This window comes from Giraffa tippelskirchi, chromosome X (genome assembly GCF_054371585.1).
Source record: "Giraffa tippelskirchi isolate mGirTip1 chromosome X, T2T-mGirTip1v1.2.pri, whole genome shotgun sequence".
In the NCBI taxonomy this organism is placed as follows: domain Eukaryota; kingdom Metazoa; phylum Chordata; class Mammalia; order Artiodactyla; family Giraffidae; genus Giraffa; species Giraffa tippelskirchi.
The window spans coordinates 73,387,871-73,405,001 of NC_137289.1; positions in this window are offsets into that span (position 1 = coordinate 73,387,871).

The window sequence follows — 17,131 nt, forward strand, 5'->3', positions numbered from 1 at the left end:
TCACTTTAGCTGTGCAGGAGAGAGCTCGCGAAACTAGGCCTTTCTCGGCTCGGGAAGTGAGTGCCTGTTTGCAGGCCTCTTGTACTGGCGTCTGCACAGCCCCACACTTGCTGTGCGAGGGAGGCCTAAAAACCTAATCTCTGGGGCTGCCTTTCCTCCCTCCAAGGAAGACAGCCTGCTCGGCCGCCTTCAAGCTGAAAGTCACATTGGGCTGGGAAGTGCTACATGGGAAATCAGTTTTCAGGGGCCATAGCCGCTGGGTGCTCGTGTATGTGTACAGCCCCGATACTGCCCGGGAACATCAAGGCTCCCTCCACACAGCTCTACAGTCACGTTAGCTCTGCAGGAGAGAGCTCGCGAAACTAGGCCTTTCTTGACTCGGGAAGTGAGGCCCTGGTTGCAGGCCTCTTGTACTAACGTCTGGAGAGCCCCACACTTGCTGTGCGAGGGAGGCCTGAAATCCCACTCTCTGGGGCTGCCTTTCCTCCCTCCAAGGAAGAGAGCCGGCTCGGCCGCCTTCAAGCTGAATGTAACGTTGGGCTGGGAAGTGCTACCTGGCAAATCAGTTTTCAGGGGCCATAGCCGCTGGGTGCACGTGTATGTGTACAGCCCCGATACTGCCCGGGAACATCAAGGTTCCCTCTACACAGCTCTTCCGTAACTTTAGCAGCGCAGGAGAGAGCTCGCGAAACTAGGCCTTTCTTGGCTCGGGAAGTGAGGACCTGCTCGCAGACCAATGGACCGGGCGTTTCCAGAGCTCCACGTTGCCTGCACGCGGGAGGCCTGAAAACTCACTCTCTGGGGCTGCCTTTCCTCCCTCCAAGGAAGAGAGACGGCTCGGCCGCCTTCAAGCTGAAAGTAACATTGGGCTGGGAAGTGCTACCTGGGAAATCAGTTTTCAGGGGCCATAGCCGCTGGGTGCACGTGTATGTGTAGAGCCCCGATACTGCCCGGGAACATCAAGGTTCCCTCTACACAGCTCTTCCGTCACTTTAGCTGTGCAGGAGAGAGCTCGCGAAACTATGCCTTTCTTGGCTCGGGAAGTGAGGACCTGCTCGCAGACCAATGGACCGGGCGTTTCCAGAGCTCCACGTTGCCTGCGCGCGGGAGGCCTGAAAACTCACTCTCTGGGGCTGCCTTTCCTCCCTCCAAGGAAGAGAGCCTGCCCGGCCGCCTTCTGGCTGAAAGTCAAATCTGGCTGGGAAGTGGTAGTTGGGAAGTCAGTTTTCAGGGGCAATGTCCGCTAGGTGTACGTGCATGCCTAGGGTTCCCACACTGCCCAGAACACCAAGGTTCCCTCCACACAGCTCTTCCGTCACGTTAGCTGTGCAGGAGAGAGCTCGCGAAACTAGGCCTTTCTCGGCTCGGGAAGTGAGTGCCTGTTTGCAGGCCTCTTGTATTGGCGTCTGCAGAGCCCCACACTTGCTGTGGGAGGGAGGCCTAAAAACCCAATCTCTGGGGCTGCCTTTCCTCCCTCCAAGGAAGAGAGCCTGCCCGGCCGCCTTCTGGCTGAAAGTCACATTGGGCTGGCAAGTGCTAGGTGGGAAGTCAGTTTTCAGGGGCAATGGCCGCTGGGTGCACGTGTAAGTGTATGGTTCCCACACTGTCCAGAACATCAAGGTTCCCTCCATACAGCTCTACCGTCACGTTAGCTCTGCAGCTGAGAGCTCGCGAAACTAGGCCTTTCTCGCCTCGGGAAGTGAGTGCCTGTTTGCAGCCCTCTTGTACTGGCGTCTGTAGAGCCCCACACTTGCTGTGCTGGGAAGGCCTAAAAACCCAATCTCTGGGCCTGCCTTTCCTCCCTCAAAGGAGGAGAGCCGGCTCGGCCGCCTTCAAGGTGAAAGTAACATTGGGCTGGGAAGTGCTACCTGGGAAATCAGTTTTCAGGGGCCATAGCCGCTGGGGGCACGTGTATGTGTACAGCCCCGATACTGCCCGGGAACATCAAGGTTCCCTCCACACAGCTCTTCCGTCACTTTAGCTGTGCAGGAGAGAGCTCGCGAAACTAGGCCTTTCTCGGCTCGGGAAGTGAGTGCCTGTTTGCAGGCCTCTTGTACTGGCGTCTGCACAGCCCCACACTTGCTGTGCGAGGGAGGCCTAAAAACCCAATCTCTGGGGCTGCCTTTCCTCCCTCCAAGGAAGACAGCCTGCTCGGCCGCCTTCAAGCTGAAAGTCACATTGGGCTGGGAAGTGCTACATGGGAAATCAGTTTTCAGGGGCCATAGCCGCTGGGTGCTCGTGTATGTGTACAGCCCCGATACTGCCCGGGAACATCAAGGCTCCCTCCACACAGCTCTACCGTCACGTTAGCTCTGCAGGAGAGAGCTCGCGAAACTAGGCCTTTCTTGACTCGGGAAGTGAGGCCCTGGTTGCAGGCCTCTTGTACTAACGTCTGGAGAGCCCCACACTTGCTGTGCGAGGGAGGCCTGAAATCCCACTCTCTGGGGCTGCCTTTCCTCCCTCCAAGGAAGAGCGCCGGCTCGGCCGCCTTCAAGCTGAAAGTCACATTGGGCTGGGAAGTGCTACCTGGCAAATCAGTTTTCAGGGGCCATAGCCGCTGGGTGCACGTGTATGTGTACAGCCCCGATACTGCCCGGGAACATCAAGGTTCCCTCTACACAGCTCTTCCGTCACTTTAGCTGTGCAGGAGAGAGCTCGCGAAACTATGCCTTTCTTGGCTCGGGAAGTGAGGACCTGCTCGCAGACCAATGGACCGGGCGTTTCCAGAGCTCCACGTTGCCTGCGCGCGGGAGGCCTGAAAACTCACTCTCTGGGGCTGCCTTTCCTCCCTCCAAGGAAGAGAGCCTGCCCGGCCGCCTTCTGGCTGAAAGTCAAATCTGGCTGGGAAGTGGTAGTTGGGAAGTCAGTTTTCAGGGGCAATGTCCGCTAGGTGTACGTGCATGCCTAGGGTTCCCACACTGCCCAGAACACCAAGGTTCCCTCCACACAGCTCTTCCGTCACGTTAGCTGTGCAGGAGAGAGCTCGCGAAACTAGGCCTTTCTCGGCTCGGGAAGTGAGTGCCTGTTTGCAGGCCTCTTGTATTGGCGTCTGCAGAGCCCCACACTTGCTGTGGGAGGGAGGCCTAAAAACCCAATCTCTGGGGCTGCCTTTCCTCCCTCCAAGGAAGAGAGCCTGCCCGGCCGCCTTCTGGCTGAAAGTCACATTGGGCTGGCAAGTGCTAGGTGGGAAGTCAGTTTTCAGGGGCAATGGCCGCTGGGTGCACGTGTAAGTGTATGGTTCCCACACTGTCCAGAACATCAAGGTTCCCTCCATACAGCTCTACCGTCACGTTAGCTCTGCAGCTGAGAGCTCGCGAAACTAGGCCTTTCTCGCCTCGGGAAGTGAGTGCCTGTTTGCAGCCCTCTTGTACTGGCGTCTGTAGAGCCCCACACTTGCTGTGCTGGGAAGGCCTAAAAACCCAATCTCTGGGCCTGCCTTTCCTCCCTCAAAGGAGGAGAGCCGGCTCGGCCGCCTTCAAGGTGAAAGTAACATTGGGCTGGGAAGTGCTACCTGGGAAATCAGTTTTCAGGGGCCATAGCCGCTGGGGGCACGTGTATGTGTACAGCCCCGATACTGCCCGGGAACATCAAGGTTCCCTCTACACAGCTCTTCCGTAACTTTAGCAGCGCAGGAGAGAGCTCGCGAAACTAGGCCTTTCTTGGCTCGGGAAGTGAGGACCTGCTCGCAGACCAATGGACCGGGCGTTTCCAGAGCTCCACGTTGCCTGCGCGCGGGAGGCCTGAAAACTCACTCTCTGGGGCTGCCTTTCCTCCCTCCAAGGAAGAGAGACGGCTCGGCCGCCTTCAAGCTGAAAGTAACATTGGGCTGGGAAGTGCTACCTGGGAAATCAGTTTTCAGGGGCCATAGCCGCTGGGTGCACGTGTATGTGTACAGCCCCGATACTGCCCGGGAACATCAAGGTTCCCTCCACACAGCTCTTCCGTCACTTTAGCTGTGCAGGAGAGAGCTCGCGAAACTAGGCCTTTCTCGGCTCGGGAAGTGAGTGCCTGTTTGCAGGCCTCTTGTACTGGCGTCTGCACAGCCCCACACTTGCTGTGCGAGGGAGGCCTAAAAACCCAATCTCTGGGGCTGCCTTTCCTCCCTCCAAGGAAGACAGCCTGCTCGGCCGCCTTCAAGCTGAAAGTCACATTGGGCTGGGAAGTGCTACATGGGAAATCAGTTTTCAGGGGCCATAGCCGCTGGGTGCTCGTGTATGTGTACAGCCCCGATACTGCCCGGGAACATCAAGGCTCCCTCCACACAGCTCTACCGTCACGTTAGCTCTGCAGGAGAGAGCTCGCGAAACTAGGCCTTTCTTGACTCGGGAAGTGAGGCCCTGGTTGCAGGCCTCTTGTACTGCCGTCTGCAGAGCCCCACACTTGCTGTGCGAGGGAGGCCTGAAATCCCACTCTCTGGGGCTGCCTTTCCTCCCTCCAAGGAAGAGAGCCGGCTCGGCCGCCTTCAAGCTGAATGTAACGTTGGGCTGGGAAGTGCTACCTGGCAAATCAGTTTTCAGGGGCCATAGCCGCTGGGTGCACGTGTATGTGTACAGCCCCGATACTGCCCGGGAACATCAAGGTTCCCTCTACACAGCTCTTCCGTAACTTTAGCAGCGCAGGAGAGAGCTCGCGAAACTAGGCCTTTCTTGGCTCGGGAAGTGAGGACCTGCTCGCAGACCAATGGACCGGGCGTTTCCAGAACTCCACGTTGCCTGCGCGCGGGAGGCCTGAAAACTCACTCTCTGGGGCTGCCTTTCCTCCCTCCAAGGAAGAGAGACGGCTCGGCCGCCTTCAAGCTGAAAGTAACATTGGGCTGGGAAGTGCTACCTGGGAAATCAGTTTTCAGGGGCCATAGCCGCTGGGTGCACGTGTATGTGTACAGCCCCGATACTGCCCGGGAACATCAAGGTTCCCTCTACACAGCTCTTCCGTCACTTTAGCTGTGCAGGAGAGAGCTCGCGAAACTAGGCCTTTCTTGGCTCGGGAAGTGAGGACCTGCTCGCAGACCAATGGACCGGGCGTTTCCAGAGCTCCACGTTGCCTGCGCGCGGGAGGCCTGAAAACTCACTCTCTGGGGCTGCCTTTCCTCCCTCCAAGGAAGAGAGCCTGCCCGGCCGCCTTCTGGCTGAAAGTCAAATCTGGCTGGGAAGTGGTAGTTGGGAAGTCAGTTTTCAGGGGCAATGTCCGCTAGGTGTACGTGCATGCCTAGGGTTCCCACACTGCCCAGAACACCAAGGTTCCCTCCACACAGCTCTTCCGTCACGTTAGCTGTGCAGGAGAGAGCTCGCGAAACTAGGCCTTTCTCGGCTCGGGAAGTGAGTGCCTGTTTGCAGGCCTCTTGTACTGGCGTCTGCAGAGCCCCACACTTGCTGTGCGAGGGAGGCCTAAAAACCCAATCTCTGGGGCTGCCTTTCCTCCCTCCAAGGAAGACAGCCTGCTCGGCCGCCTGCAAGCTGAAAGTCACATTGGGCTGGGAAATGCTACCTGGGAAGTCAGTTTTCAGGGGCCATGGCCGCTGGCTGCACGTTTACAGCTAGGCCTCCCACACTGCCCGGGAACATCAAGGCTCCCTCCAAACAGCTCTTCCGTCACGTTTGCCCTGCAGGAGAGAGATCGCGAAACTAGGCCTTTCTCGGCTCGGGAAGTGAGTGCCTGTTTGCAGGCCGCTTTTATTGGCGTCTGCAGAGCCCCACACTTGCTGTGCCAGGGAGGCCTAAAAACCCAATCTCTGGGGCTGCCTTTCCTCCCTCCAAGGAAGAGAGCCTGCCCGGCCGCCTTCTGGCTGAAAGTCACATCGGGCTGGCAAGTGCTAGTTGGGAAGTCAGTTTTCAGGGGCAATGGCCGCTGGGTGCACGTGTAAGTGTAGGGTTCCCACACTGTCCAGAACATCAAGGCTCCCTCCACACAGCTCTACCGTCACGTTAGCTCTGCAGCTGAGAGCTCGCGAAACTAGGCCTTTCTCGCCTCGGGAAGTGAGTGCCCGTTTGCAGCCCTCTTGTACTGGCGTCTGTAGAGCCCCACACTTGCTGTGCGGGGAAGGCCTAACAACCCAATCTCTGGGCCTGCCTTTCCTCCCTCAAAGGTGGAGAGCCGGCTCGGCCGCCTTCAAGTTGAAAGTAACATTGGGCTGGGAAGTGCTACCTGGGAAATCAGTTTTCAGGGGCCATAGCCGCTGGGGGCACGTGTATGTGTACAGCCCCGATACTGCCCGGGAACATCAAGGTTCCCTCCACACAGCTCTTCCGTCACTTTAGCTGTGCAGGAGAGAGCTCGCGAAACTAGGCCTTTCTCGGCTCGGGAAGTGAGTGCCTGTTTGCAGGCCTCTTGTACTGGCGTCTGCACAGCCCCACACTTGCTGTGCGAGGGAGGCCTAAAAACCCAATCTCTGGGGCTGCCTTTCCTCCCTCCAAGGAAGACAGCCTGCTCGGCCGCCTTCAAGCTGAAAGTCACATTGGGCTGGGAAGTGCTACATGGGAAATCAGTTTTCAGGGGCCATAGCCGCTGGGTGCTCGTGTATGTGTACAGCCCCGATACTGCCCGGGAACATCAAGGCTCCCTCCACACAGCTCTACCGTCACGTTAGCTCTGCAGGAGAGAGCTCGCGAAACTAGGCCTTTCTTGACTCGGGAAGTGAGGCCCTGGTTGCAGGCCTCTTGTACTGCCGTCTGCAGAGCCCCACACTTGCTGTGCGAGGGAGGCCTGAAATCCCACTCTCTGGGGCTGCCTTTCCTCCCTCCAAGGAAGAGAGCCGGCTCGGCCGCCTTCAAGCTGAATGTAACGTTGGGCTGGGAAGTGCTACCTGGCAAATCAGTTTTCAGGGGCCATAGCCGCTGGGTGCACGTGTATGTGTACAGCCCCGATACTGCCCGGGAACATCAAGGTTCCCTCTACACAGCTCTTCCGTAACTTTAGCAGCGCAGGAGAGAGCTCGCGAAACTAGGCCTTTCTTGGCTCGGGAAGTGAGGACCTGCTCGCAGACCAATGGACCGGGCGTTTCCAGAACTCCACGTTGCCTGCGCGCGGGAGGCCTGAAAACTCACTCTCTGGGGCTGCCTTTCCTCCCTCCAAGGAAGAGAGACGGCTCGGCCGCCTTCAAGCTGAAAGTAACATTGGGCTGGGAAGTGCTACCTGGGAAATCAGTTTTCAGGGGCCATAGCCGCTGGGTGCACGTGTATGTGTACAGCCCCGATACTGCCCGGGAACATCAAGGTTCCCTCTACACAGCTCTTCCGTCACTTTAGCTGTGCAGGAGAGAGCTCGCGAAACTAGGCCTTTCTTGGCTCGGGAAGTGAGGACCTGCTCGCAGACCAATGGACCGGGCGTTTCCAGAGCTCCACGTTGCCTGCGCGCGGGAGGCCTGAAAACTCACTCTCTGGGGCTGCCTTTCCTCCCTCCAAGGAAGAGAGCCTGCCCGGCCGCCTTCTGGCTGAAAGTCACATCGGGCTGGCAAGTGCTAGTTGGGAAGTCAGTTTTCAGGGGCAATGGCCGCTGGGTGCACGTGTAAGTGTAGGGTTCCCACACTGTCCAGAACATCAAGGCTCCCTCCACACAGCTCTACCGTCACGTTAGCTCTGCAGCTGAGAGCTCGCGAAACTAGGCCTTTCTCGCCTCGGGAAGTGAGTGCCCGTTTGCAGCCCTCTTGTACTGGCGTCTGTAGAGCCCCACACTTGCTGTGCGGGGAAGGCCTAACAACCCAATCTCTGGGCCTGCCTTTCCTCCCTCAAAGGTGGAGAGCCGGCTCGGCCGCCTTCAAGTTGAAAGTAACATTGGGCTGGGAAGTGCTACCTGGGAAATCAGTTTTCAGGGGCCATAGCCGCTGGGGGCACGTGTATGTGTACAGCCCCGATACTGCCCGGGAACATCAAGGTTCCCTCCACACAGCTCTTCCGTCACTTTAGCTGTGCAGGAGAGAGCTCGCGAAACTAGGCCTTTCTCGGCTCGGGAAGTGAGTGCCTGTTTGCAGGCCTCTTGTACTGGCGTCTGCACAGCCCCACACTTGCTGTGCGAGGGAGGCCTAAAAACCCAATCTCTGGGGCTGCCTTTCCTCCCTCCAAGGAAGACAGCCTGCTCGGCCGCCTTCAAGCTGAAAGTCACATTGGGCTGGGAAGTGCTACATGGGAAATCAGTTTTCAGGGGCCATAGCCGCTGGGTGCTCGTGTATGTGTACAGCCCCGATACTGCCCGGGAACATCAAGGCTCCCTCCACACAGCTCTACCGTCACGTTAGCTCTGCAGGAGAGAGCTCGCGAAACTAGGCCTTTCTTGACTCGGGAAGTGAGGCCCTGGTTGCAGGCCTCTTGTACTAACGTCTGGAGAGCCCCACACTTGTTGTGCGAGGGAGGCCTGAAATCCCACTCTCTGGGGCTGCCTTTCCTCCCTCCAAGGAAGAGAGCCGGCTCGGCCGCCTTCAAGCTGAATGTAACGTTGGGCTGGGAAGTGCTACCTGGCAAATCAGTTTTCAGGGGCCATAGCCGCTGGGTGCACGTGTATGTGTACAGCCCCGATACTGCCCGGGAACATCAATGTTCCCTCTACACAGCTCTTCCGTAACTTTAGCAGCGCAGGAGAGAGCTCGCGAAACTAGGCCTTTCTTGGCTCGGGAAGTGAGGACCTGCTCGCAGACCAATGGACCGGGCGTTTCCAGAGCTCCACGTTGCCTGCGCGCGGGAGGCCTGAAAACTCACTCTCTGGGGCTGCCTTTCCTCCCTCCAAGGAAGAGAGACGGCTCGGCCGCCTTCAAGCTGAAAGTAACATTGGGCTGGGAAGTGCTACCTGGGAAATCAGTTTTCAGGGGCCATAGCCGCTGGGTGCACGTGTATGTGTACAGCCCCGATACTGTCCGGGAACATCAAGGTTCCCTCCACACAGCTCTTCCGTCACTTTAGCTGTGCAGGAGGGAGCTCGCGAAACTAGGCCTTTCTCGGCTCGGGAAGTGAGTGCCTGTTTGCAGGCCTCTTGTACTGGCGTCTGCACAGCCCCACACTTGCTGTGCGAGGGAGGCCTAAAAACCCAATCTCTGGGGCTGCCTTTCCTCCCTCCAAGGAAGACAGCCTGCTCGGCCGCCTTCAAGCTGAAAGTCACATTGGGCTGGGAAGTGCTACATGGGAAATCAGTTTTCAGGGGCCATAGCCGCTGGGTGCTCGTGTATGTGTACAGCCCCGATACTGCCCGGGAACATCAAGGCTCCCTCCACACAGCTCTACCGTCACGTTAGCTCTGCAGGAGAGAGCTCGCGAAACTAGGCCTTTCTTGACTCAGGAAGTGAGGCCCTGGTTGCAGGCCTCTTGTACTAACGTCTGGAGAGCCCCACACTTGCTGTGCGAGGGAGGCCTGAAATCCCACTCTCTGGGGCTGCCTTTCCTCCCTCCAAGGAAGAGAGCCGGCTCGGCCGCCTTCAAGCTGAATGTAACGTTGGGCTGGGAAGTGCTACCTGGCAAATCAGTTTTCAGGGGCCATAGCCGCTGGGTGCACGTGTATGTGTACAGCCCCGATACTGCCCGGGAACATCAAGGTTCCCTCTGCACAGCTCTTCCGTAACTTTAGCAGCGCAGGAGAGAGCTCGCGAAACTAGGCCTTTCTTGGCTCGGGAAGTGAGGACCTGCTCGCAGACCAATGGACCGGGCGTTTCCAGAGCTCCACGTTGCCTGCACGCGGGAGGCCTGAAAACTCACTCTTTGGGGCTGCCTTTCCTCCCTCCAAGGAAGAGAGACGGCTCGGCCGCCTTCAAGCTGAAAGTAACATTGGGCTGGGAAGTGCTACCTGGGAAATCAGTTTTCAGGGGCCATAGCCGCTGGGTGCACGTGTATGTGTACAGCCCCGATACTGCCCGGGAACATCAAGGTTCCCTCTACACAGCTCTTCCGTCACTTTAGCTGTGCAGGAGAGAGCTCGCGAAACTAGGCCTTTCTTGGCTCGGGAAGTGAGGACCTGCTCGCAGACCAATGGACCGGGCGTTTCCAGAGCTCCACGTTGCCTGCGCGCGGGAGGCCTGAAAACTCACTCTCTGGGGCTGCCTTTCCTCCCTCCAAGGAAGAGAGCCTGCCCGGCCGCCTTCTGGCTGAAAGTCAAATCTGGCTGGGAAGTGGTAGTTGGGAAGTCAGTTTTCAGGGGCAATGTCCGCTAGGTGTACGTGCATGCCTAGGGTTCCCACACTGCCCAGAACACCAAGGTTCCCTCCACACAGCTCTTCCGTCACGTTAGCTCTGCAGGAGAGAGCTCGCGAAACTAGGCCTTTCTCGGCTCGGGAAGTGAGTGCCTGTTTGCAGGCCTCTTGTACTGGCGTCTGCAGAGCCCCACACTTGCTGTGCGAGGGAGGCCTAAAAACCCAATCTCTGGGGCTGCCTTTCCTCCCTCCAAGGAAGACAGCCTGCTCGGCCGCCTGCAAGCTGAAAGTCACATTGGGCTGGGAAATGCTACCTGGGAAGTCAGTTTTCAGGGGCCATGGCCGCTGGCTGCACGTTTACAGCTAGGCCTCCCACACTGCCCGGGAACATCAAGGCTCCCTCCAAACAGCTCTTCCGTCACGTTTGCCCTGCAGGAGAGAGATCGCGAAACTAGGCCTTTCTCGGCTCGGGAAGTGAGTGCCTGTTTGCAGGCCGCTTGTATTGGCGTCTGCAGAGCCCCACACTTGCTGTGCGAGGGAGGCCTAAAAACCCAATCTCTGGGGCTGCCTTTCCTCCCTCCAAGGAAGAGAGCCTGCCCGGCCGCCTTCTGGCTGAAAGTCACATTGGGCTGGCAAGTGCTAGGTGGGAAGTCAGTTTTCAGGGGCAATGGCCGCTGGGTGCACGTGTAAGTGTATGGTTCCCACACTGTCCAGAACATCAAGGTTCCCTCCATACAGCTCTACCGTCACGTTAGCTCTGCAGCTGAGAGCTCGCGAAACTAGGCCTTTCTCGCCTCGGGAAGTGAGTGCCTGTTTGCAGCCCTCTTGTACTGGCGTCTGTAGAGCCCCACACTTGCTGTGCGGGGAAGGCCTAAAAACCCAATCTCTGGGCCTGCCTTTCCTCCCTCAAAGGAGGAGAGCCGGCTCGGCCGCCTTCAAGGTGAAAGTAACATTGGGCTGGGAAGTGCTACCTGGGAAATCAGTTTTCAGGGGCCATAGTCGATGGGGGCACGTGTATGTGTACAGCCCCGATACTGCCCAGGAACATCAAGGTTCCCTCCACACAGCTCTTCCGTCACTTTAGCTGTGCAGGAGAGAGCTCGCGAAACTAGGCCTTTCTCGGCTCGGGAAGTGAGTGCCTGTTTGCAGGCCTCTTGTACTGGCGTCTGCACAGCCCCACACTTGCTCTGCGAGGGAGGCCTAAAAACCCAATCTCTGGGGCTGCCTTTCCTCCCTCCAAGGAAGACAGCCTGCTCGGCCGCCTTCAAGCTGAAAGTCACATTGGGCTGGGAAGTGCTACATGGGAAATCAGTTTTCAGGGGCCATAGCCGCTGGGTGCTCGTGTATGTGTACAGCCCCGATACTGCCCGGGAACATCAAGGCTCCCTCCACACAGCTCTACCGTCACGTTAGCTCTGCAGGAGAGAGCTCGCGAAACTAGGCCTTTCTTGACTCGGGAAGTGAGGCCCTGGTTGCAGGCCTCTTGTACTAACGTCTGGAGAGCCCCACACTTGCTGTGCGAGGGAGGCCTGAAATCCCACTCTCTGGGGCTGCCTTTCCTCCCTCCAAGGAAGAGCGCCGGCTCGGCCGCCTTCAAGCTGAAAGTCACATTGGGCTGGGAAGTGCTACCTGGCAAATCAGTTTTCAGGGGCCATAGCCGCTGGGTGCACGTGTATGTGTACAGCCCCGATACTGCCCGGGAACATCAAGGTTCCCTCTACACACCTCTTCCGTCACTTTAGCTGTGCAGGAGAGAGCTCGCGAAACTAGGCCTTTCTTGGCTCGGGAAGTGAGGACCTGCTCGCAGACCAATGGACCGGGCGTTTCCAGAGCTCCACGTTGCCTGCGCGCGGGAGGCCTGAAAACTCACTCTCTGGGGCTGCCTTTCCTCCCTCCAAGGAAGAGAGCCTGCCCGGCCGCCTTCTGGCTGAAAGTCAAATCTGGCTGGGAAGTGGTAGTTGGGAAGTCAGTTTTCAGGGGCAATGTCCGCTAGGTGTACGTGCATGCCTAGGGTTCCCACACTGCCCAGAACACCAAGGTTCCCTCCACACAGCTCTTCCGTCACGTTAGCTGTGCAGGAGAGAGCTCGCGAAACTAGGCCTTTCTCGGCTCGGGAAGTGAGTGCCTGTTTGCAGGCCTCTTGTATTGGCGTCTGCAGAGCCCCACACTTGCTGTGCGAGGGAGGCCTAAAAACCCAATCTCTGGGGCTGCCTTTCCTCCCTCCAAGGAAGAGAGCCTGCCGGGCCGCCTTCTGGCTGAAAGTCACATTGGGCTGGCAAGTGCTAGGTGGGAAGTCAGTTTTCAGGGGCAATGGCCGCTGGGTGCACGTGTAAGTGTATGGTTCCCACACTGTCCAGAACATCAAGGTTCCCTCCATACAGCTCTACCGTCACGTTAGCTCTGCAGCTGAGAGCTCGCGAAACTAGGCCTTTCTCGCCTCGGGAAGTGAGTGCCTGTTTGCAGCCCTCTTGTACTGGCGTCTGTAGAGCCCCACACTTGCTGTGCGGGGAAGGCCTAAAAACCCAATCTCTGGGCCTGCCTTTCCTCCCTCAAAGGAGGAGAGCCGGCTCGGCCGCCTTCAAGGTGAAAGTAACATTGGGCTGGGAAGTGCTACCTGGGAAATCAGTTTTCAGGGGCCATAGCCGCTGGGGGCACGTGTATGTGTACAGCCCCGATACTGCCCGGGAACATCAAGGTTCCCTCCACACAGCTCTTCCGTCACTTTAGCTGTGCAGGAGAGAGCTCGCGAAACTAGGCCTTTCTCGGCTCGGGAAGTGAGTGCCTGTTTGCAGGCCTCTTGTACTGGCGTCTGCACAGCCCCACACTTGCTGTGCGAGGGAGGCCTAAAAACCCAATCTCTGGGGCTGCCTTTCCTCCCTCCAAGGAAGACAGCCTGCTCGGCCGCCTTCAAGCTGAAAGTCACATTGGGCTGGGAAGTGCTACATGGGAAATCAGTTTTCAGGGGCCATAGCCGCTGGGTGCTCGTGTATGTGTACAGCCCCGATACTGCCCGGGAACATCAAGGCTCCCTCCACACAGCTCTACCGTCACGTTAGCTCTGCAGGAGAGAGCTCGCGAAACTAGGCCTTTCTTGACTCGGGAAGTGAGGCCCTGGTTGCAGGCCTCTTGTACTAACGTCTGGAGAGCCCCACACTTGCTGTGCGAGGGAGGCCTGAAATCCCACTCTCTGGGGCTGCCTTTCCTCCCTCCAAGGAAGAGAGCCGGCTCGGCCGCCTTCAAGCTGAATGTAACGTTGGGCTGGGAAGTGCTACCTGGCAAATCAGTTTTCAGGGGCCATAGCCGCTGGGTGCACGTGTATGTGTACAGCCCCGATACTGCCCGGGAACATCAAGGTTCCCTCTGCACAGCTCTTCCGTAACTTTAGCAGCGCAGGAGAGAGCTCGCGAAACTAGGCCTTTCTTGGCTCGGGAAGTGAGGACCTGCTCGCAGACCAATGGACCGGGCGTTTCCAGAGCTCCACGTTGCCTGCACGCGGGAGGCCTGAAAACTCACTCTCTGGGGCTGCCTTTCCTCCCTCCAAGGAAGAGAGACGGCTCGGCCGCCTTCAAGCTGAAAGTAACATTGGGCTGGGAAGTGCTACCTGGGAAATCAGTTTTCAGGGGCCATAGCCGCTGGGTGCACGTGTATGTGTACAGCCCCGATACTGCCCGGGAACATCAAGGTTCCCTCTACACAGCTCTTCCGTCACTTTAGCTGTGCAGGAGAGAGCTCGCGAAACTAGGCCTTTCTTGGCTCGGGAAGTGAGGACCTGCTCGCAGACCAATGGACCGGGCGTTTCCAGAGCTCCACGTTGCCTGCGCGCGGGAGGCCTGAAAACTCACTCTCTGGGGCTGCCTTTCCTCCCTCCAAGGAAGAGAGCCTGCCCGGCCGCCTTCTGGCTGAAAGTCAAATCTGGCTGGGAAGTGGTAGTTGGGAAGTCAGTTTTCAGGGGCAATGTCCGCTAGGTGTACGTGCATGCCTAGGGTTCCCACACTGCCCAGAACACCAAGGTTCCCTCCACACAGCTCTTCCGTCACGTTAGCTCTGCAGGAGAGAGCTCGCGAAACTAGGCCTTTCTCGGCTCGGGAAGTGAGTGCCTGTTTGCAGGCCTCTTGTACTGGCGTCTGCAGAGCCCCACACTTGCTGTGCGAGGGAGGCCTAAAAACCCAATCTCTGGGGCTGCCTTTCCTCCCTCCAAGGAAGACAGCCTGCTCGGCCGCCTGCAAGCTGAAAGTCACATTGGGCTGGGAAATGCTACCTGGGAAGTCAGTTTTCAGGGGCCATGGCCGCTGGCTGCACGTTTACAGCTAGGCCTCCCACACTGCCCGGGAACATCAAGGCTCCCTCCAAACAGCTCTTCCGTCACGTTTGCCCTGCAGGAGAGAGATCGCGAAACTAGGCCTTTCTCGGCTCGGGAAGTGAGTGCCTGTTTGCAGGCCGCTTGTATTGGCGTCTGCAGAGCCCCACACTTGCTGTGCGAGGGAGGCCTAAAAACCCAATCTCTGGGGCTGCCTTTCCTCCCTCCAAGGAAGAGAGCCTGCCCGGCCGCCTTCTGGCTGAAAGTCACATTGGGCTGGCAAGTGCTAGGTGGGAAGTCAGTTTTCAGGGGCAATGGCCGCTGGGTGCACGTGTAAGTGTATGGTTCCCACACTGTCCAGAACATCAAGGTTCCCTCCATACAGCTCTACCGTCACGTTAGCTCTGCAGCTGAGAGCTCGCGAAACTAGGCCTTTCTCGCCTCGGGAAGTGAGTGCCTGTTTGCAGCCCTCTTGTACTGGCGTCTGTAGAGCCCCACACTTGCTCTGCGGGGAAGGCCTAAAAACCCAATCTCTGGGCCTGCCTTTCCTCCCTCAAAGGAGGAGAGCCGGCTCGGCCGCCTTCAAGGTGAAAGTAACATTGGGCTGGGAAGTGCTACCTGGGAAATCAGTTTTCAGGGGCCATAGCCGCTGGGGGCACGTGTATGTGTACAGCCCCGATACTGCCCAGGAACATCAAGGTTCCCTCCACACAGCTCTTCCGTCACTTTAGCTGTGCAGGAGAGAGCTCGCGAAACTAGGCCTTTCTCGGCTCGGGAAGTGAGTGCCTGTTTGCAGGCCTCTTGTACTGGCGTCTGCACAGCCCCACACTTGCTGTGCGAGGGAGGCCTAAAAACCCAATCTCTGGGGCTGCCTTTCCTCCCTCCAAGGAAGACAGCCTGCTCGGCCGCCTTCAAGCTGAAAGTCACATTGGGCTGGGAAGTGCTACATGGGAAATCAGTTTTCAGGGGCCATAGCCGCTGGGTGCTCGTGTATGTGTACAGCCCCGATACTGCCCGGGAACATCAAGGCTCCCTCCACACAGCTCTACCGTCACGTTAGCTCTGCAGGAGAGAGCTCGCGAAACTAGGCCTTTCTTGACTCGGGAAGTGAGGCCCTGGTTGCAGGCCTCTTGTACTAACGTCTGGAGAGCCCCACACTTGCTGTGCGAGGGAGGCCTGAAATCCCACTCTCTGGGGCTGCCTTTCCTCCCTCCAAGGAAGAGCGCCGGCTCGGCCGCCTTCAAGCTGAAAGTCACATTGGGCTGGGAAGTGCTACCTGGCAAATCAGTTTTCAGGGGCCATAGCCGCTGGGTGCACGTGTATGTGTACAGCCCCGATACTGCCCGGGAACATCAAGGTTCCCTCTACACACCTCTTCCGTCACTTTAGCTGTGCAGGAGAGAGCTTGCGAAACTAGGCCTTTCTTGGCTCGGGAAGTGAGGACCTGCTCGCAGACCAATGGACCGGGCGTTTCCAGAGCTCCACGTTGCCTGCGCGCGGGAGGCCTGAAAACTCACTCTCTGGGGCTGCCTTTCCTCCCTCCAAGGAAGAGAGCCTGCCCGGCCGCCTTCTGGCTGAAAGTCAAATCTGGCTGGGAAGTGGTAGTTGGGAAGTCAGTTTTCAGGGGCAATGTCCGCTAGGTGTACGTGCATGCCTAGGGTTCCCACACTGCCCAGAACACCAAGGTTCCCTCCACACAGCTCTTCCGTCACGTTAGCTCTGCAGGAGAGAGCTCGCGAAACTAGGCCTTTCTCGGCTCGGGAAGTGAGTGCCTGTTTGCAGGCCTCTTGTATTGGCGTCTGCAGAGCCCCACACTTGCTGTGCGAGGGAGGCCTAAAAACCCAATCTCTGGGGCTGCCTTTCCTCCCTCCAAGGAAGAGAGCCTGCCCGGCCGCCTTCTGGCTGAAAGTCACATTGGGCTGGCAAGTGCTAGGTGGGAAGTCAGTTTTCAGGGGCAATGGCCGCTGGGTGCACGTGTAAGTGTATGGTTCCCACACTGTCCAGAACATCAAGGTTCCCTCCATACAGCTCTACCGTCACGTTAGCTCTGCAGCTGAGAGCTCGCGAAACTAGGCCTTTCTCGCCTCGGGAAGTGAGTGCCTGTTTGCAGCCCTCTTGTACTGGCGTCTGTAGAGCCCGACACTTGCTGTGCGGGGAAGGCCTAAAAACCCAATCTCTGGGCCTGCCTTTCCTCCCTCAAAGGAGGAGAGCCGGCTCGGCCGCCTTCAAGCTGAAAGTAACATTGGGCTGGGAAGTGCTACCTGGGAAATCAGTTTTCAGGGGCCATAGCCGCTGGGGGCACGTGTATGTGTACAGCCCCGATACTGCCCGGGAACATCAAGGTTCCCTCCACACAGCTCTTCTGTCACTTTAGCTGTGCAGGAGAGAGCTCGCGAAACTAGGCCTTTCTCGGCTCGGGAAGTGAGTGCCTGTTTGCAGGCCTCTTGTACTGGCGTCTGCACAGCCCCACACTTGCTGTGCGAGGGAGGCCTAAAAACCCAATCTCTGGGGCTGCCTTTCCTCCCTCCAAGGAAGACAGCCTGCTCGGCCGCCTTCAAGCTGAAAGTCACATTGGGCTGGGAAGTGCTACATGGGAAATCAGTTTTCAGGGGCCATAGCCGCTGGGTGCTCGTGTATGTGTACAGCCCCGATACTGCCCGGGAACATCAAGGCTCCCTCCACACAGCTCTACCGTCACGTTAGCTCTGCAGGAGAGAGCTCGCGAAACTAGG